Source organism: Balaenoptera physalus, assembly GCF_965194825.1.
Source record: "Balaenoptera physalus genome assembly, chromosome: 4".
Taxonomy (NCBI): domain Eukaryota; kingdom Metazoa; phylum Chordata; class Mammalia; order Artiodactyla; family Balaenopteridae; genus Balaenoptera; species Balaenoptera physalus.
Window position 1 is genome coordinate 20,351,248 of NC_138891.1, and position 22,915 is coordinate 20,374,162.

The 22,915-nt window shown below is 38.7% G+C and overlaps 2 long non-coding RNA genes across 2 annotated transcripts in view; one reads left to right on the forward strand and one right to left on the reverse strand.

Moving 5' to 3' along the window:
- The window catches only part of LOC309659449, a 34,440-nt gene extending 16,042 nt beyond the window's left edge, over positions 1 to 18,398 (forward strand). The window contains exon 2 of the long non-coding RNA XR_014262814.1: positions 1,746 to 18,398. This is a non-coding gene — a long non-coding RNA (uncharacterized lncRNA). The remainder of the gene's footprint in view (positions 1 to 1,745) is intronic.
- The window catches only part of LOC309659456, a 125,613-nt gene continuing 105,302 nt past the window's right edge, over positions 2,605 to 22,915 (reverse strand). Inside the window, exon 2 of the long non-coding RNA XR_014262821.1 lies at positions 2,605 to 13,392. This is a non-coding gene — a long non-coding RNA (uncharacterized lncRNA). The remainder of the gene's footprint in view (positions 13,393 to 22,915) is intronic.

Here is a 22,915-nt window from a genome sequence, read left to right on the forward strand (position 1 = left end):
TTCTTCTCCCACAGTAAGGGGTCAAGACCTCCCAGGTGACTCGTAGAACAAAGGGAATTTGCACTAAGATAATTTGCCCCTCTCCAAAATGTGAAATTAGCTGATACAATTGTTTGCCACAGCAAATTCTTTCACACTCCTCTGATCAGGAAGAGATGTACAAGCATGCCTCTTGAATCTGGGCTCACCTGTGTCTGCTTTGACCCACAGAGTAAGGTGAAAGTGATGCAATCCCAGACGCAGTCCCAACTTTTAAGAGGAATGTCGGTTTCTGCTTCCTTATGTTGTACCCTGAGCCACCAGGGAAGAAGCTCAACTATCCCAAGGCCACCACACTGTGAGGAAGCCCCAGCTAGCCATGTGGAAAGGCCATGTGAAAATAGAGAAACTGATCCACAGCCAGTCCCCAGTTGCTTTAGCCCACTGACATTTGGGTCTTCTCAGCTGGGACCCCAGAAATTATGAAGCAGGGATAAGCTATCCCCATTATACGCTGTTCAAATTTCTTACCCACAGAATCACAGGATGTAACAATACACAACTGTTGTTTTAAGTCCCTACATTTCCAGTAGTTTACTATGCAGCAATAGATACTTATAGAACTTTACTACAATGCCGAATTTTGCTGTTGCCAGAGCTTCACACTTATCAAAGGGAAGCTAGAGTCTACCTTAAAAAGAAATTCCCTTCAAATGAGGTCTGTAGTTTAGTTAATAGTTTTGTACCCATGTGAATTCCTAGTTTTGATAACTGTGCGATGGTTATATGAATTGTTAACATTAGGCTGGATGAAGGATATAATTGAACCTCTGAACTATTTTTTTGCAACTTCTCTGTACGTCTAAAATTATTTCAGGATAAAAAAGAAGTCTTTTTCTCTATGCCTCATTCTCTTTTTCCTCCAAGGCTGCATCTGTTAAATGCAATCTTTCTCCTGGAAAATTGTCCAGGCAGTTGTGTGCAGCTTGTTGGGCCAAATGATCTGTTTAAATCTCCCAGAAATCCTGGAGGGGGCCTTGTCATCATGTAGGAAATGCAGATCTGTAAATTTCTACCTGGGCTGTGTCCATCTCAGAATTCTGCACCCAGAGCTTTTGGAGAGAACTCTTGCAACTTCTCTTCAAAGCTCTCAGTGGGCCTAAAGGGATAGTAAACAGAGATGAGAACAAAAGCTAAAGTAATTAGAGGTCACTTACCCTGTAAAAGAGGAGAGGACCGTAACACCCCCACCCGTCGCTTATGCCATGATGACTGCAGAACGTCTCGTGACTCTTCCTTCTTCCCTCGGAACCTCACTTTGCTTGCATCAATCCTCATCTTAAGGAAACAACTAACCCAGAGACTCACCCTCCTCTGATATCCCAACCTAAGAACTTCTGAGCTTGACCCATAAGCAATAAAAATCGTGCACCCAGTTTTCCTAACGAGACACTATTTGGGGATTGCCTGTGTGGTGATATTCTCCTCTGTTGCAGGAAGTCAGTAATTCTCTTTTACCAGGTTTCCTTCTTTGAGGAGGGGCCTTTCCACCCACAAGAGTGAGGGAGGTTGAAATTGAAGCTTCACTGTACAGAGGGATTTTTAGATAGGTTGTAGAGAACAATTTTTTCTCGTAAAAAGAATAGATTAAAAATTTGAAGCCAGAAAAAAAGGCTGGATGTCATTCACTCATTACATTTTTTTATCTAAGTGTGCCAAGTGCTGAGGATTCAGAAGATAAAATGACATTTCTCTTTGCAATATAGGAGCAGATGTGTAAACAGTCAGGGACAAGCGATGGCCGCAAGGACAGAAGAAAGCACCGAGGCCCCGGGAACACGGAGGCTGGGGATCCTCGCTTTGCCGAGCAGAGCGCCGTGTTAGTGCCATTCTCTTGCCTTCACTCAATCTGCCGCAGGCACACTGGCCTCTCTGCACTTCTTCCAACATGCCAAGCTCAGGCTCCACCTTGGGGCCTTTGAACTGGGTGTTCTCTTGTTCTGGAACATTCTACTCCCAGGTAGTCATGCAGTTCACTTTCTCACTTGCTTCAGGTTTCTGCTCAAATGTCACCCTGGCTAAAATTTGAATTTCCCTGATGCCCCGTCCCCTTTGTTTTCAGACATTTTTTCTTAGCACATATTTATTTTACTTGCCTTGCTTATTGATATTTTCCCTTAGTAGAATAGAAGCTTAATTTGTCTGTTTTGATCACTGTTGCACCCCCAGAGCCTAGAACAGGGCTTGGTGCTACTAGGTGCTCAGTTAACATTTGTTAAGTGAATGAATGAATGAATGAGACAGGGAGGCCTTTCCTGACCTCTCTGTCTCCTCCTATCACACTTTACTAAAGTTTTCTTCATAACACTTGTCACCACTTGACAGACTCCATATTTATCTGTTTTTGTGTCTCCCCTCTCCATGAGGACATGAATTTTGTTTTATTCATTGCTATATAACCCCTGTGCCCAGAATAATGCCTGAAACAGGGTTAATGTTCAGTCAAATTTTTTGAAGAATGAATTAATAAATAAATGGATGAATATGTGAACAAATAAATAGACAGAGGATATTTGGTGATTATATCCACCCATCTTGGGTACAACTCTGGTTGTAGAGATGTGCAAGACCAAGCTTCACTGAACTGGGCCTCTCTGGGGGTATTTAAGAAAAAGCCAAAAAAAGAAAAAAAAAAGAAAAAAAAAAAGAAAAAGCCAAGCTAGTAAGAGTCAACAGGAGAAGGGACCAGGAGTGACCTGGTAGGGAAGACCTCAGCCCAGCTCACCCAGAGTCTCACCCATGGCCCTGCTAGACCCTGAAGCTGGCAGGACATGGGCAGGCAGGTAATGAAACGCCTCCTTTCTTTCTGCATGAACAGCTGCTTCGTGCGCAGGCAATACAGAGACTGGGATTTCTCCTCTTAAATAAATAAAACTTCCCATTTCTCTGTTGTGTCAATATCTTTGCCCTTGCCGCATCCCCACCCGAGATGGCAGAGGGTACAAAGGAGAAGGAAAGCAGAAGCCATTGTTTATTCACAGCACCCCCTGCCTCATCAGAACATTGAAACTCTCTGGACTGGAAGGAATCTGCATTAATTCCCTCACTAGATTCTCCCTTTAATTCTGGCCTTTAGAAGCTTTGCAGGGTTTTTAATTACAAGCAAAACAGGGCATGTACAGTAGTTAAGTAAAATAACAATACTTAAAATTACAACTGAGCCCCAAACGATCGACAGTCTATTCTCTGCCTTAAAATAAAATAGCTTTCATCTTTTCCCCCTTACACCAGCCTCTTCTGCCTAGATAATGCATTTCGTTAGATTTATTTGCTCAGTCCCGAAAACTTGACACTAAAGGGATTATTTAGTTTTAGATTTGCTGTAGTCCATAGTAATAGCCAACAGGGAAAGGAATGAAGCAGCAATATTAGCAGGGCAATGGGAAGGGAGGGGGGATGGGGAGGGGCTGTGCAGTCCGCAGCTGAGCAAAACTGCTTGCATAAACACCATTAAGAAGATTTAGACATCGCTTTCCTTATCATCAGCACTCCTGGAAGAAATAAAAAAAAAAAAAAAAAAAAAGAAAAAGAAAGAAAGAAAAAAAAAAGAAGAAAAAAGGGAAAAGGGACAGGCCTTGACTTGCTGTGTATGCGTTTCCATTAAAGGTTCAATAGGAAATAAAACCAGCTGAGAGGCCAAAAGCAATGATGTTACAGACCTAACCATGCTACCTCATCATGGTCCAAAAGAGATATTTGTTCCACATGTTACTGGAAGGAGCAGCTGGATAGAGAACAAAACACCCCGCGTCGCTCCATCTGTGGCTGTTGCCTGGGTTGGTGTTGTGCCCCCATTTACCACACCCCCGTCCCTCTTCCACACCGCCCACCCCGTCTACACACTCACATCCCGGGATAAAATATTCCTGATTTTCCAGGCTCTACTCAAACCACTAATGTTCAGGGTACTGAGGATAAGAAGTGGTGGGAAACAGGAGGAAACTATAATGACCGGAAAGAAGGGCTAGCAGGGTGTGTGTCTGCAGGACTGAAAGTCTTGTGTGAGCAAGAGTGGGATGAGAGGGGGCCACACACGAAGAGGAGGGAGGTGAGGAGGCTGTGGCCAGATCTCCAGCGGGAACGTGGGAAAACATGTCAGCAGGTGGAAGTGGCTTTAAAGAAGCGCTGGAATCCAACAGACTATTCCCAGGGAGAGTCTATCGGTCTGCCTGTCTGACAAGTTCTGTGTGCACCTAGGGCAATGGAAATGTTGCAACTAGGCATTGCGTGGCTTGTAGAATACCAAGAACGGGTAATAACTCTGCTGTGAGAGTCCAAAAAAATTACATTTGGGATTTTAATCACTGTTCCATTTTCTAGACGTCTTCTTAGCAAGACATCGCTAAATGGTCAAAGGGTGTGCGTGTGTGTGTGTGTGTATACATACACACACACACAGACATGGGGGCTATTGATGTGAAGTATTTCTAATAATTAGAGTTTGTAGTACAGATGAATAACTAATTGGTACTAAGCACACATCAACTCGAGTAAAAAAATTTTTTATTATCAAACTTGTCTATAAAATATTGGCATCCCTGGGGCTCCACACCTTTTTCTTCTCGTTCCACTCATTCGCTGGATATCCCATTCTGTGGGTTCATTCTCCTGGGGGCGAGACATCTCAGGGGCCACTGTGGAGTGTGCCCACAAAACTGTCCTGTCTTTTTGTTTTTTAGAGGATATGGAATGCTGTGTTCCATGGCAAATTAAGGCAGCTGGTCGCACCCCTACACCAATACTGAGCCAGCAGACACCACAGCCAAATCAGATGGAAGGAAGGATTCCATGGGCCTCACTTGGTTAGTTAATGGAACAATGATAACAGTAATAATATAATTACAATTTCTTTAGTTTTTATTATTTGCCAGGTTCTGTAATATGTGCCATCACATCTCATTGCCTTACAGATGCAGAAGCTGATGCTTGGGGAGTTAAATAAGTGGGCCCAGTTTCTAAGTTAGGGACTTACAGCTCTTCTGCCTACTAGCTATGTGTGTGCTTTTAACAAGGACTGTACTGTCCCTGCAAGATGAGGGACTGGTGTTTTCAGGACTGTTCATCCTCAGAGCCAAGTAGATTGTCCAGCAAAGTCTTTTTATTTTTTAATAGATATTTATTGGAGTATAATTGCTTCGCAAAACTGTGTTAGTTTCTGTTGTACACCAAAGTGAATCAGCCATATGCGTACATATGTCCCCATATCCCCTCCCTCTTGAACCTCCCTCCCTCCCATCCTCCCTAACCACCCCTCTAGGTCCTCACAAAACACCGAGCTGATCTCCCTGTGCTATGCTGCTCTCTTTCTTAGGTTCATTAAACTCTTACAGGGATGAGAGGGTAGAAGTGGGGAATCTTAGATCTTAAGGACTCATACTGTGAGATGTGGAAGTGCAAGAGGGACTTGTCTGGGCTGAACTGTGTTTGTGATGGAAGTCCACAGGTCCACAGTCCAGAGACTGGTGTTGACCAGCAAAGGGTCACCTCGTGGCCACCTATTCCACAGGAACCAGGAAGATTTGCCTCATTCATTTGGGCATGCTGAATGGGCAGACTCTTCTTAGGCTCTCAGCCCTGGGGAGCATCTATCAGGTGTGTAAGGTCTGGTATGGAAATCTGTGGTCAGTCACTTGTGGTTCCCTGTGGTCTTCAACCAACCTCCATTGACCCCAGGACCCCTCGGTCCCTGGGACATTTGGTTCCATACTCAGAGCTCACCGAGGGCAGGTCCTTTTCCCAGTTGGGCTCTGTATCTCCAGCACCCAGACCTTCTGGCAGAGAGTGAGACCTCAGGAAACATCTGTCAAGTACCACTGTCCATTTCACTGCATCCATAGGCTGCCGGGAACCTTTCTTTGTTCACTGCCACCAGCCAGGACTGATTTAACCATTCCAGATAGGCAACTAGCTCTGCTAATTCATATTTTTCTCTAGTAAGAGAATTCTCCACCATCATTAATAACAACATTTAATAACCCCCTTGATAGCAAGTTCTTCCCATTAGCGAACTCTGTCTCTCCCATGGAACGCCAAACCAACTTCCACTGTCTGTCCCCTGTAGAGATGGAGAATAATTAACGATACACCAGTCCTTACGTAATAATTCTTCATCGGCTTGAAGGTTATTTACTGGTCTTATAAAAATTGTCTTTCTATTGCCCTAGTCCCAGGGTGCTAGTATAATGTGATGATAGAGAAGTAAGGACTGACACAAACCCTAACCTCTAGTTCTTTCCTGCCATGATTTTAATCGAATGTCAAACAAAAAGATGGGCAAGTAATGAGGGCTCAGGTCAATACCGCTCCGAGATGTCCCACCGTGCAGAGCTGTTTCTGTGCAGCTGGAGCTCATGCTGACATTCTGCAAAGCCCGCCCACCTGCCCGCCCCCAGCCCCTGGGCCCCGGAGCACATCCACCATGGGCAGACCCTTGCCTTCTGGAGGGCCGCTGCCATTACCTGGGATCCTTGAATTCAACACGAATATCTCAAATGCTTATTCCCATAACCAAATTTTTGAGTGCTTATGCAATTGTTTCAGGCCTTGTTCCAAGTGCTTTTTATACAGTGTCTCTTCTGATCCTCACTACTACTTCTAAAGCAAGTTTTAAACCATCCTCATTTTACAGAAAATGACATGAGAGATAAGACTGGTCAGTTAACTTGTCCCAGATCCTGCAGCTTAAAATTGGTAGAGCCAGGATCTGAACTCTGATAATCTGACTCCAGAGCCTGTGCTTATAACCCAGTAACATAATGCCACTATGGCTTAGCCCAAGGCCTGGCACACAGCAGGCGTCCAATATATGTCTCGTGAATTTCAATGAGATGGGTGATATATTTTCTAGGATCAGGTTCTATAAGGGGATCTTTCCCAACAAGTCTCAGTTTTCCTTTCTAAACATTATTTTGCCTGTCAGACAGTCAGAAGCAAAACTTCCAGAATTCAAAAATAGCAGTGACACAAGGAACCTCATCACTTGGGTGTTTCAAGAGTTCATTCCTTAAAGTCAAAGGATCTCTTATTGTGATGGGAAGGAATAATGAATCTGATTTAAGAAAGAACATAGAATAGTTTTCAAGGAGAGTAAACCCAGTATATTTTAGGTATAATTCATGTAGTAAGCAAATAAATTCATTATCAAACACTAAACCAAGCATCCAATACGAAGTCATCTGAGACCTAGAAAAAAACAAAAGCAATGGCCACTGACCTCAAACATTTACAATATAATTAGAGAGACAAAATGTATGCAGTAGAATCTTGGAAGAAGAAAGGACCGTAGGGCCACATAGCCTTCCTTGCATGAGCCTCAAGGATCTGCATGATTGCAACGATGCTGGTCTCTCCCCCTTACTCACTTCCTCCAACCCCAGTGGCCTTCCCCCTGTTCCCTGAAGGTGACAAGTAGGTTTCACCTGAGACCCTTTGTACTAGCTGCTTCCTCTGTCTGGAAGGCTCTCACCTGTGCTCTTAATATGTTGTCTCTTTATGTCACTCCAGTGTCAGCTCCAATATTGCCTCCACAGAGAAGGCTTCCCTGAACTCTGAGGCTGAAGTAGACCTTCTGCACACACACACACACACACACACACACACACACACACACACACACATCAGTTTTAGTCTATCTCCTGTTGAAATTACCTGATCGCATTTGTTTACATGTTAATCATCTGTTTCCTCCACTGAATTTATACCTCTGGCCATATGTTGACTGTGTCCCTAGCACCTAGATTAATGCCTGGCACTATTATTTGAGTAATTTGATTGTTTTTTTATAAGGCTTTTGGGGGGGGTGTAATTTCCATACAAAAAAATTCACCTATTTTAAGAGCATAGTTCAGTAGGTTTGACAAATGTGCACAGTTAGGTAACTGTGACCACAATCATGATACAGAACATTTCCATCCTCCCAAACTTCTCTCCTTCCTTTTTGCAGTTAATCCCACTCCTCCCCTGGTTCCTGACAATCATGGATCATATATATTGTGTGTGTGTGTTTGTGTGTGTTCAAAATTTCTGAATGTAATTTTGAAATATTTTATTTCATTCACTCAAATTGATTGATTCTTCATTCAATTTTATTGAGTAAATGCTCCCTAGTTGGTGTTTTGATTTGTTTTAACAGATTTATTGAGATATAATGGATATACAATAAAACATATATTTTTAAAATGTACAATTTAGTAAGCTTTAACAAATGTGTAAACCATGAAACCATTACTACATGCAAGATATCATATCTATCATTCCTGAAAGATTCCTCATGTCCTTTGGTAATCACTCCCTCCCACCCCTCCTCACCATTCCCTATCCCCAGGCAACTACTGTATTGCTTTCTATAATATCGTTTGCAATTAGAAAACTATTTTCTGTAGTTTGCAATTTTATATAAATGGAATCATAAAATATACGTTGGTTTTTGTCTGGCTTCTTTCACTCAGAATAATTATATTGAGATTCATCCGTGTTTTAGGTGTTTCGAGAGTTTATTCCTTCTTATTGCTGAGTAATATTCTGTTATATGGACATACCACAATTGATTTATCCATTCACTTGGTCATAGACATTTGAGTTGCTTCCAGTTTTTGGCTATTGCAGATACAGCAGGTATGAACATTCATGCACAAGCTTTGAATTGACATATGCTTTCATTCTGAATGAAAGAAGCCAGACAAAAAAGACAATCATACTGTATGATTGCATTATATAAAATTTTAGAAAATTCAGAAAGCTAATCAATGGTTGCCCGAAGATGGAGAGAGGTGGGAGGGAGAGATTAGAAAGATGTATGAGGAAATTTTTAGGGGTGATGGACGTTTATTATCTTGATTGTGGTGATGATTTCACAGGTATATACATATGTCAAAACTTATTAAATGAGTAACGTTAATCATGCGCAGTTTATTGAATGTCAATTATACCTTAGTGAAGTTTTAAAAATATTGGTGACTCAGAATTAATTTAAAAAAACACAAAACCTGTGGTGCATCCATACGATGAAATTCTACTCAGCATTAACAAGGAACAAACTGAGATGCACAACATGGATGAATGAATCTCTAAAGCATTATGCTGAGTGAAAGAAGCAGAATGCAAAAGACTATCAAACATATGATTGTATTTAATGAAATATTAGAGAAGGCAAGAGCATAATGGCAAACATCTGCTTCCAACCAAGAGCAAGCAATAGGTTCCAGATTTACCCTCCTGCCTAAAACAATAAAAAAAAAAAAACCCCAAACCAAGATAAAATACATGAAATGACAGTTTCATAACTTTTTTTGATAAACCTTTTTGAAAAGCATATTTGAATCTTTATCAGAACAAATCTCTTCCCTTAAAAAAAAAAAAAGACAATGCTTTTCTAGCTATACAGAGCAAAAGTCAATCTTTATATTCTTGCAAAGACATACATAATCTGCCACTCCCTAAGCACTCTCATTACGTACACATTATTGCATTCACTTCAGGCCAGCAACACTGACTTTGGTGTTTTTTCTCAAATATCCCAAGCCCACTGTCACTTTGGATTTCCAAATTCTGTCTGGCTGGGATGCCAGTACCACTGATCAATTCTTGCTCGTGCCCTCACATCCTTCAGGTCTCTCTTCAAATTTTATCTTCCAGTGAGGGCCTCACTCACCAGTCTACTTGGACACCCTCACCCTTAGCCTTTCTGATTTACCTCCCCTGCTTAATTATTCTTCAGAGCACTTATTATGATCTGACACACTCTGTATTTTACCTGTTTATTTTTTAGTTTGTCTCTGTGTTCCACTCCTTGAACATAAGCTCCATGAAGAGAGAGCCTATTTTTTCCCTGTTTTCATTACTGCCCTATTCTTATCACTGAGAACAGTACCTAGCATATAATAGGCACTCAATAAACATGTACTGAATAAGTAACTAAAACAAACAAGCTCGGATAAATGAGCACATAAACAATATTTATGTCATGGTATTTTTGAGAGGATTAAATAAAATAAACTCTAGGTAGTGCCCAGCAGGAAAGCAAACTGTAAATCATGTCATTAGTCTGCTTCTAGTCCTACATGTGGGAAACAGTAGTAGCAGTAGTAGTAGTAGTAATAATAATAATAATAATAATAATGGCCAGCATGTATTAAATAGTCAGGCACTATTTTATACATAACTGATTTTTACGTATTAACTCATTTAATTATCAAACAATTTTATGAGATAGGTAAGATTATGGCATTCATTCTTCAGATAAGAAAACTGGCACCGAGAGTTAAGTACATTTCCCAAGATTACAGAACACAGCTGTGGTTTGAACCCTGGCAATCTGGTTCCAGATCCTATGTTTAGGACCACTATGCAATACTGTCTTCTTGAAATCCTAAAACTGAACATTTTTCCTCCATCTAAAGCTTTCTTTGGCTTTTCTATTAAAAAATATTGCAATTTAAACAGCTAATATTCTCAAAGCTGAGTTTTTATGTAAACTCTGAGTTTATTTCCCATGAATAAAAATAGCTTAAGATAGTTTCTGCATCATTGGTAGCATGGCTCAAAGAATTGTCTTGACAGCAGTACAGGTCAGACTGATGGCTGTGATTCCTGTCCACGGTGATGGGTAAAGGCCCTGAGGTGCCAAGTGGCATTCTCCTGCCTCCAAACAAGCCCCCATAACCCAGGTAAATATATCAAAAGCACAGCAACATCTTCACTGTTGCCATCAGGATTTCTGGGATTGTGAGGATCTGCAATCTCCAGTAAGCTTCCTGGGTCTGCATGCTGCTTTTTTCCCAATAGTCCCAAGGACTGACTTTTTTTAATAGCCAAGAATGCTTAGATACATAAATGAATTGACAAGAAACCCCTTTAGTCTCAGCTGAAATACTACTTTACCCAAGGTCAGGATTAATTTATGCTCCTGAACTGGCCTTAAGTTAAGAGACATGCAGACAGCTTTACTGGCCTGATTTTCATCCCTTTATAAAGTTGAGCACACAGAATCTCCACAGTGGACTTATCCCAGACTTTAAGGGGAAGCGGCATTTGAATTAGGGGTTTTGTGAAGAATATGAAATGGGATTTACAGGCATCATATTTACGTTTACCGAGTATTTGCACACAAGAGCCTACATGTAATAAAGTTAAATGTGAATGGAAAATAAAACCAGGGGGAAAATATATTTTGAATAGTGGAGGATAAGGAATCTGGGACTGACTTTATCTGACTGAAGATCTCCTGGTTATGATCTAGACTAGCAAATCTATCCCAGAGGCAGCCATGCACATGATAATTCATTTCTTGATGAGTTGGCCCCTTTGATGGTCTCCTTCAGACAAGACCTCACACTTGGGATACAATTTATTACCCTACTCACATCCCTCCCACCCCTACCCCCTGCCCATAGTCATTTTTAAGAATTCTGACTTGAGAATATTTTTCACTTTGATGTAAATTTGAGTTTTCTAGAATTAACCCAGAAAGAGCAAGACCATCACATAGGACATGCTCTTAAAGTTGCCCAAGGAGCAGCAAAACTCAGAAGACGCAAAGAACTGTTTTCAAGTTCTAAAAGCATCCCTGCTGACCACGTGACAATAATTTGGATTCAGCTCTAAAAAAGAATTTTGTCTGAGAAAAGAATGAGACCTGAAGATGTGGATATGCGTCCTACCACCAGGGGTTTGGGTGGGAGATGGGATAGAACAGAGCTGTGGAAATGTGTGAGACTTCTTGAGAACCTGGGAGCAAGTATTGAAGGGATAAAGAAACTTCAGAATGGAAACAAAGTCAGATCCTTAGGTAAACCCAGGCTGTGAAGCTAAGATCTACCTTAGGGAAATCCACATGTGAAAATCACCAGAGCTATCCTCTTTGGGGATATTATAGGATTGTATTTCCTTAGCTACCTGAAGTCAGTGGTGGCTATGGGATTTGCTTGCTGAGTAAGGTGTGAGCAGAAACTTTAAGAATCAGTGTGTACTTCTGCTTTTCCATCTGACATGGTGAGCAGCAATGTTTAAGATGTAGCTCCTTCAGAAGCCTGGATCTCTGCCAGTCTACAATGAACACGTAAAGTAAATGAGAAAAACTCTTTGTCGCCTTAAGTCACTGAGATTTTCGGGGATGTTTTTTACTGTGTATATCTTAACCTACCCTGACTAATACATTAGGAGAGGCAAATGATTGAAATATTTAAACATAAAATATATTTGAAATTAAAATAGGCCTTGGGAACAAGATATTCAGAACTGCATTTCCTGTTAGGAAAGGTATTTCTGGCTCACTTCCCTTTATGAAGTCAGTTGAAAATAACACAGGGAATTAAAAAAAGATTTTTTTAATCTTTCAAATTAGATGAAACTTGGAAGAGACACAACTCTGAAGCAAAGCCATAAAAAGTGGCTGCCTGATGTCTTAAAAATTAGATCCGAGTAAAGGAAACTATGCCTCTGAAGATCTCAGGCAGTACCTGGGACACTAAGAGAGGTGGTCCATCCCACAAAACCAAAATCCACTCCCTTCCTTGGAAAAACAAGCTCAAGTGTACAGACAGTCTGTGGTGACATCTCTGGACCCAGCCTGATACATGGGCTTAGGTGCGGGAAGGACTGAACATGGAAACACAGACGCACTGTATTTGCAGGAAATCTGCTGAAGGAGTGGCAGGTGACATTGACATTGTGGTGGCTGATCTTGGTCAGCCAAAGAAAAATTTTAAACCAGCAATTTTCCAACTGTGATCCCTAGATCAGCATTACCAGAATCACCTGGGAACTTTTCAGAAATGCAAATCCTCGGGCCCCACCACAGACCGACTGAATCAGAAGGGTGAAGCTTTTTATAACCTGTACTTTAATAAGCCCATTAATGTTCTGATGCAACTCAAATTTGAGAACCACAGCTCTAATTCATCATCCAAAGGGTTCTTCATATTCAGAATTTCACTTGAACCAGGCAGACCTGTCCCCAGACAACAGAATGAAATCCACATTGCCACTGCCCAGCTCACTCTCCTGACCCTCCTTCCCACTCTTCCTCAGTAAGTATCAGGTCCCAATTTCAAAATCTCTCATACAAAAATACTGAGAAAAAGGAAAAATGACTAATAAAACAAAAAAATATAATACTCACCAAAAAATTATATCAGAAACAAACGAAAATCAGATATAGATATTTTCTCATGAAAGTAAAATACAGACAAGAAAAGAAAGCAATAACAACAACAACAACAAAAACTATGGCTCTCAGGCTTCCCTGGTGGCACAGTGGTTAAAAATCTGCCTGCCAATGCAGGGGACACAGGTTCAAGCCCTGGTCTGGGAAGATCCCACATGCTGCAGAGCAACTAAGCCCGTGCGCCACAACTACTGAGCTTGCACTCTAGAACCTGTGAGCCACAACTACTGAGCCCACGTGCCACAACTACTGAAGCCTACGTGCCTAGAGCCTGTGCTCCGCAAGAAGAGAAGCCACCACAATGAGAAGCCCGCACTCCATGACAAAGAGTAACCCCCATTCGCCACAACTAGAGAAAGCCTGCGTGCAGCAACGAAGACACAACACTGCCAAAAATAAATACATAAATAAATAAATTAAAAAAAAACAAACTATGGCCCCTCTAAAATAAGAATTTATAAAAAGATCTAGAGAGGTATGTGATGCTAACGTCTAAGAGAATGAACTATTTGCTTTTTTGGAATGGCCTGGAAAGACTCCAAGAATCACCATATTCTGCATGGTACTATATCACACATCATGCTGAGCAATAGAACAGAACTATTAAGGGAGAGGCTAGGCAAACAGCATAGACTTAATACATTGTACTTGCTCTCTCTAGCCCTATAGCCATGGCCTGCAAGTGTCAGGTAGATGACCCAGAAGTTTCCTGCCCTGGTAGGTGGGAACGGAAGAGTACAGAAAAATAACTAAAGGTGTTGACTGGTGAGCCCATGAGGGTGAATAACGGTGTCACAAAATATGAGCTAGGATGAGACAACCCAAGCTAGTGACCAATCAAGAATCCCACTGTTTCTCAGAGGATCAACAGAAAGCTGACCTGAGGACCAAGTAAACAAATAAGCAGCACTGGGACTTGACTGTGAAAGGAGAACAGATCACAAGGAGCACTAGCCAGGGACAGGTTGGCAACATAATGCATGGAGGATCAAAGGATGGTGGAAGAGTAAGATGCACTCTCCCCTCCCCTCTCCCTCATCACATAGCCACAGGACCTAGATCACCTCTGGGAAGAAGGGAAGGAGTAGAAGGAAGCAGAATAATTTCCCAGTTGACTGAGCTTAAATCTAGAGTCATGTGATTAGTTACCTGAAATAGACATCTAATTGACAAAGAAAAAATTTGCCTCATTACCTATCATTGGGAATGAAGTAGTGAAGGCATGATGATGAAATCAGTCAGTCCCTGACACAGAGATTCTAAATACCCTGGAATTTCCTGGATGATAGGAGTGTCTTTTGTTCTAATGAGGTGACTGTCAGTGGGCTCCTGAAAAAATTCAGGATGGGGGTTGGTCACCTGAAAGACAAAGCCATGATTAGAAGCTTGGAATTCTCAGCTTCACCCTATTGTCTGGGAAGGGCAGAGGGGCTGGAGGTTGAGTTAATGATTGATTATGCTTACATGATGAAGCCTCCATAAAAATCCCCAAAGTACAGAGTTCAGGGAACTTCTAGGTTGCTGAACACATGGAGGTTCTGGGAGGGTAGTGCATGATCACCACGGGAGAGGGATGAAGACATGAAAAAGTGTGCACTGGTTCTTAAACTCCCCCTACCCCAAAAGGTGAGGCACATCACTTCTACTCATATTTCATTGTGCAGAGCAAATCACATTTTTATACTTGCATGGTTATGGAGAGATGCAGTTCTACCATAAGGAGCACATTTTAAACAATCCTAATGCTATAAGCAGACTTCAACTCCAGAAGTTAGCAAGAGAGTCACAACAATAACAAAAATTAAGCAAGGCAGACTGATGTGATTAATTAAAAACAAACAGAAACAATAATAGAAATAAATACACATGTCTGTTGCAGACTCTGAGTTTCCCCCAAATCTAATTTCTCCATCCTTCCTAGCAGTAGTTTAGCTGGGTACCTGTAAGCCCTGAGAAGACCACAATTTTCAGTCTCATCTGTGGCTCTGTGGGCCATGTAATTGAAGCTTTCACTAATGGATGTGAACAGAGACGATGGGTGCCCCCTTCTATGTCATTTATTTTAAAGGAGATGTATGGCTTAGGGTTTCCTCCCCATTCCCTTCCCTATTCTGGAATGCAGACTTGGCAGTGATCCCACTTTGGCCATACAGATGAAGAAAGTAGCCTTGGAGTAGGTGGAGCTCCCGATGGGGAAATTGGGTCTTGGGGTGACTTTGTGAAACAGACCTCTGACTACTCTGGACCAGCTGGACTGTTGTGTGAAAGAGAACTCAACTTCTATCTGGTTTAAGCCACTATACTTTGGTGTCTTTTTGTTATATCAGCTTAGCTTTTACCCTGATTAAAATGATATCTAAAAGCCAGTCTTTTTTAAAGGGCTATGAAATAAATGATGCTAGGTAATGTAGTTAGGTAATCAGGAGCCAGCACAAAATTAGAAATGAGTGTGAGGAAGTGACCTCAAATAATGAAGGAACTCAGCAACGTATAGCATGTGCTTTCTTTGACACTACGCAAATAAATAAGACACCTGAATGAAATGATGATTTTTCTATGAAAACTCACTTTCCAAACTCTACCTCAAAGAAAATGTATAACTGAAATGGTTTCAGAGGTGAAGACAATCAAATAATTGAGACAGATAAAATTTCAACACTATGCAAACTGTCTTAAGCCATAAAGAGAAAAATAACTCTTCCAAACTCTGTCTGGAAAATGTGAATAATGTCAACAATAGAACTTGACCAAGATGGCACAAAAATAGAAAACTACATATCAACTTACTCAGGATATCATCATAAAAATCATAAATAATATATTACTTGCCTAATTTAAAATACAATTTAGCAACAAAATAAAAGTATAATGTACCACAACATGAGAGTATTTTGCTACTAGAAACATTTTAATAGAATGATCTACATTAGTAGACAAAAGGAGAAAATCTGAGATGATCCAAGTATTTTTAAAATAAAACATAATATACATTCCTGATTTGAAATGTCTTACTATAATAAAATTAATAGAAACATTCTTATTATAATTTTATATATACAATAGTATCATTAATTTTATGTATACAGTTCTATGGTTAATTTCACTAGAAGCATTTCCATTAGAGTAGGAAACAAGAAAAGGAAGCCACCATCAACAACTTTAGTTAGCATTGCTCTGGAAGTTCAGGTAATGGAATTCATCCAGAAAAGGAATATAATTGGTATAAAATTTAGAAAAAAGAAGGCAAAACAATTATTTTCAGCCCATGATATACTTTTAATCTGGAAAATCCAAGAAGGTCAACTGAAAAATATTTTTAAGAAAAGAGAGAATTCAATAAGGTGACCAGCTACAATATTAAGCACAAAAATAGCTTTTCAGTGGCCAAGTAAGCTCTAAATGCTGATGGAAAAATATGTTACTTAAAATAGAAGTATGAATTACTAAAGAAAAACTTTGAGAAGTGTGCCACACTTACATGAAGAAAAGTTCTAAGTTTTGCTGAAAGGCAAAGAATACTTGACTAAATGAGAGATTTACTGTGTTCTTGCTTACAAGGACTTTATGTGATAAAAATGTTAATTATTTCTAAGTTAATCTGTAATTTCAATAAAAATGCAATGAAAAGGCAAAACGATTTTTCTTTTAGACAGGAGTATTCCAAATTTCAGATGAAAATAAATATTTGAGGATAGCCAGAACAAATCTGTAAAACAAAAATCATGAGGGGGCAGTATACCAAATAGTAAAACATATGATAAACTTACAGTAATTAAAACAATCTGGTACTGGCACATGAACAAACAGACCATTGGAAAAGAGAGTTCAGAAATAGATCCAAGCCCATATGGGTATTAAGTTTATGAAATGTGGCATTACCATTCAGTGGGAAAACGATGAATTAGTAAGCAAATTATGTCGTGGCAACGGGCTAGCCATTTGGAACAAATAAACCTTAATCACTACCTTATTTATTATATCAAAAATGAATTATTTGCATCAAAAATTTAAACATGAAAAATGAAATCATAAAAAGTAATAAATAACAGGAGGGAATTTATTTGTAATACTTATGCAACCTTAGTAATAATTATGAAAATATGCAATGAAATGAAATCAAGATGTTTTTCTATCAGATCAAAATTTTAAAATACACTGTATAGTTGCACAATAGATATTTTCACAATTACTGGTGAGATTGCAAATTAAGGAAAGCTTTTTAAAGGAAAGTTTGGCAATTTTTAACTCAGCAATTCCAAGTCTAAGAATTTATCTTTCAGGGGTTTCCCTGGTGGTGCAGTGGTTGGGAATCGCCTGCCAATGCATGGGACACAGGTTCAAGACCTGGTCCGGGAAGATCCCACATGCCGCAGAGCAACTAATCCCGAGAGCCACAACTACTGAGACTGCGTTGCACAACTACTGAAGCCTGCACACCTAGAGCCCATGCTCCGCAGCAAGACAAGCCACTGCAATGAGAAACCCGTGCACTGCAACAAAGAGTAGCCCCTGCTCACCACAACTAGAGAAAGCCCGCATGCAGCAAGGAAGACCCAATGCAGCCAAAAATAAATTAAAAAAAAAAAATTAACTTTCAGATGTACTTGCACATTATGTAAACCTGTACATAGAAGAAAGTTTATTTCAGCATCATTAGTAAAAGCAAAAAAAAAGCAAACAATTTAAATGTCCATTACTACATGACTGGTAAATAAGGTAAGGCAAACCTCTACAATGGAATACTATTTTGCCATTAAAAAAAAATGTGATAGATCTGTATATGCCAATAGGCAATGGTATTTAAGTTTTATTGAGAGAAATGAAAGATACAGACATGTACAGTATGCTATATTCATGTGATTTAAGTATATAAATTTAAACATGCAAGCATACCTCGTTTTACTGCACTTTGCTTACTGTGCTTTGCAGATACTATTTTTTTCCAAATTGAAGGTTTGTGGTAACTTGCATTCAGCAAGTCTATTGGGGCATTTTTTCAACAGCATTTGCTCACTTCCAGTCTCTGTATCACATTTTGGTAATTCTCACAATATTTCAAACTTTTTCATTATCACTGTATTTGTTATGGTGATCTGTAATTTGTGATCTTTGATGTTACCATTGCAAAAAGATTACAACTGGAGGAAGGCTCAAATAATGATTAGCAATTTTTAGCAATAAAGTACTTTTAAATTAAGGTATGTACATTGTTTTTTTAGACAATTCTATTGCACACTTAATAGACTACTGTATAGCATAAACATAATTTTTATATGCACTGGGAAAGGAAAAAATTCTTGTGACTCACTCTGTTGCAACATTCAATTTATTGTGGTGGTCTGGAAATGAACTTGCAACATCTCCTAGGTATGCCTGTATGTCATTATATACCTTTAATTATCTTTTATGCTCCAGCCACATCAGACTCACTACTCTTCTGCCGACACACACCTGCCTCAGGCCTTCGCCCTGGGAACCCTGGTCTCCTGTACATCTTCATGGTTACTTCCTCCTCTCCTTACATCGTTGCTTAAATGTCACCCTCTTAGTGAAGTTAACCCTGATGCCTCTGTTTAAAATTACAACCCCTCAAGACCTGTAATGTATCCTCAATGCCTTTAACAGTGCCTGACAAGCAGGAGGCACTGAAATAAATAGTTGGTGAATGAGGGAATGAATGAATGAATGAATGACTTAGTGCAGTAATGCACTACAGGTAGTGCACAACAGTTGTCTTTATATTCTCCACCTTCTCTTCATTACCTGATTTTTATACGTGCTGATTTTTCACATTCCATTGTTGGTAAAATGTTCTCTCTCTGTTTTAATTTGCATCTACCTGATTGCTAGTAAAGATCAGGCATATTTCTTAGCTATTTGGGTTCCGTCCTCTCCCAATTACCCATTTATACTATTTGCTCACTTTTTCTTTTGGGCTGTTTTTCTTCTCCATAGTGATTTGTAAGAGATCTTTTCATACTCTGGAAACTAACCCCCCTTTTTTTAAAAATTATTTTATTTTATTTATTTATTTTTGACTGCATTGGGTCTTCGTTGTTGCTTGTGGGCTTTCTCTAGTTGCAGCGAGCAGGGGCTACCCTTCGTTGCGGTGTGTGGGCTTCTCATTGCAGTGGCTTCTCTAGTTGCGGCATGCAGGCTCAGTAGTTGTGGCACACGGGCTTAGTTGCTCCGCAGCATGTGGGATCTTCCTGGACCAGGGCTTGAACCCATGTCCCCTGCATTGGCAGGTGGATTCTTAACTACTGTGCCACCAGGGAAGCCCTTAACCACTTATTTTTATATCAATGGTTGATATCTTCTCCTAGCTGATGACTTGTTTTGTAAAAGTTTTATGGTTTCTTTTACCACACGGATGTTTTTTATTTTAACGTATTCAAATTTATCAATATTTTTCTTTATGGTTTATGCTTTTTTGTCCTCTTTAAGATATCTTTCTTTCCCTCAATGTCATGAAGATATTCTTCCATCTTTCTCCTGAAAGTTTTACAATTTTATTATTTTTAAATGCACACACTTTTCTGCTCTCCATACCCAATTCTCCATACACAGCTCTATTTTAATTTGGTTAAATCGTTATTCAGTGTTTGCATTATTATGATTACATATCCTTAATAAATGAATCAAGTATTTATTTCGTAGTATACCAGATAAATTTTTCTTGCAAAACTTTTTCAATCTGGATTTTATGATTGCTTTTGTTTTTTCAGTTGTTTGATTGTCTATGTACTTATCACTAATTCATACTCTGAACCAGTTGTCTAAATCTACTCTCAGTACATTTAGACACATCAGATACTAATTTCATCTTCTTGAGTAATATTTCCTAGAGACTTCCAACCTCTTCCAATCTGAACATGTTGCTGTGACTGTCATGTTGTCCTCCTAGGAACTCTACCATTACCTAGAGGACTTTCTTTTGCTTTAACCCTGTGTGAATCTTCTGTTTCCTGATTTCATCTCCTTATTTTGGTGGAACACATCTTCCATTAACTTTCTGAGAAAAAGTGCAGGTAGGTAAATATTTTGAGGCCTTGAATGTCTAAAAATATTTTTAACCTAATCTCATATTTAATTTATAGTGTGAAAGGGTAAATAAGTTATAGGTTATAAATAATTTTCCTTCAGAATTTTGTGGCATTTTTCCCTCGTGTTCAGTTCCCATAAGGGCTCATATATTTCTGATTCATCTTTACTCCTAAAAAGTAACCCTTTGAGTTCCAACAGAAAATCTGGAGTGTTTACTAGGGTCCTTCATCTTCAGTGAACTACAATTTTTATCTAATGTGACCCCCATAAAACTGCCAGAAGTTCTGCTCATCTTCTCAACTACTTATCTTTTTTCTTTTCAATCTTTCAGTTACTATTTCCAATTAGCAAATATCACAAGGGAAAAAGCAGTGCAAAAAGTAAGGCTTACCTCCCCGGACTTTCCTTCAGTTTGAGATATTGGCCTTACAAATCTTTACTTCTTCACTGTCTTTGTGGTTTTATGATGGCTTCATACTGATTAGATAGATGATAGATGGATGGATGATAGATAGATAGATAGAGAGATAGACATATAGATATTCTAGCTTCTCTGTTTTTTTCTCATTGAGAGTGATGGTCCAAAACTAGTCCATTCTAATCTACCTTTCCAATAGTAAAAACCTCTCTCAATATCAAACTACATCTTGAACACATTTATAAGCAATTCTTTTCTAACTTCATCTTCAGCTTCATTTCTAGATGTACTTGTTCTTCCCATTCCTGAACTTTCTGTGCCTCTGTGGTCTAAATGAAGTTTCTTCTCTACTTTCTTCACTGACAGCTTATAATTCAAATTTCTTGACTTTGCTAAATTATTAGTACTGTTCAACTACTTTCCAGCTAGTCACTTTATATTGCTGCTTCCTGTTTTTTCTTTAATCTCATGGGTCAGATTTAGTGAGGTTTTAAAGAGAGTGTAATGGTCAATTCACCATCACTGCCCAGGAATTCCTAACTAATTTTAACTATTTTATAAAAATATACATGTATTTAAGGCAACAAATTTCTCTCTAAATATTACTTTAGCTGTATCCTATAAGTTTCAAGATGTATTTTTATTATTAGTTCTGAATATTTTAAAATTTTATTAAAATGTATTCATTTCTCCATTATTTTTAAGCTTCTTACAGAAATTTCAAAATATTTGAGGTTTGATTATATCTTGTTTATTGATTTCTTATTTTATTAACTTTTAGAGCATATTTTCTATATAGTATTGATTATTTGAAATATATTATGATTTACTTTGTAGCCTATGAATAGTCAATTTTTATGTGTTCCATGTGTGTCCATGTGTTCCATAAAATATATATATCATATAGATGATATATTTTCTAATTGTTGGGTATAAAACTCTATATATCAATTAAATCAGGATTATTTTGTATTATTAAATCTTCAGTATCTTTACTTTTTGTGCAGATGACCTACTAATTACTGAGAGTTATAATAGTGGATATTTTTAATCTATCCTTTTAATTCTATTAATTTGCTTTATATGTTTATTATATTATATTTAACATATAATATATGTAATTGAATGCAGGTTCAGGATTATTTTATCTTCATAGTGAATTATTCCTTGTATCACTTTCTATTTGCCCTTTATTTCGCTCTATTTCTTTCTGCCTAAAAGTCTATTTTGCTGATATTAATAAAATTATATCAGCTTTCATTTATCCAGGATTTGACTTAGAATGTCTGTTTCCATCCTAATATTGTCAACATTTCTGTCACTATGTTTTAGGGTATCTTTTTGAAACTGCATATATGGACTTAAAAATTATCCCATCTGAGACTCTCTCCTTTCACTGGTATATCTAATTTGTTTAAATTTATTGTTATTACTTGAAATACCTGAATGTTTTACAACTTATTTTGTCCTTTATATTTGCTTAATTTCCTTGGTTTCTCTTTCTTCCTTCCTACATTGAGATCCTTAAATTCCCTTTTCCTTCTACTGTTTTGAAAGTTTTGCCTTCTATTCCTGTTCTTTTACTGTATCCAACAAGGACAAAAGCTAAGCAATACCTCTAGTTCTCTCTAAGCAATACAAATCTGCTAAAAATGCACTGATTTCAAATTTCCCCACCTTATTATTGTTGTCTTGTATTTTGCGTCCATCTTTTTCTGTAAAATCCCCAAGTTAGTCTGTATGATTATTATTGTTTTATTTAGTCAATGCTGTTTAGATTTTCCCCAATAATTACCATTTCCTTCAAACACCATTGCTTTTTGCATCACACGCATTTCTTTCTGTGTTTAAGTTCCTTCTTCCTGAAATATATCCTTTACTCTTTCAGAGGGAGCCTTGGAGAGCTCAATGTGTGCCATCTTTGTTTTTCTACAATGTTTCTTCAGTTTGCCCTCACTATTGAATAATAATTTATCTGAGTATAATATTGTTGCTTTGAAATTATTATTTTCCTCTCTTCAAGCTCTCATTATTGTGAAATGCTCATGACAGTCTGATGGTTATACCTCTTTAGATATTTTGTCTTTTCCCTTTGGCTGCTCTTACAGTTTTCTCTGTATTTACAGTGATCTGTAATTTCACTACCATATATCTAAGTGGAGATTTCTTTGTGTTTATCCTGGTTGAGACTCACAATATTTTTTCAATCAGAGGATGTATGTCCTTCATAAATTCTGGAAAATTTTTCA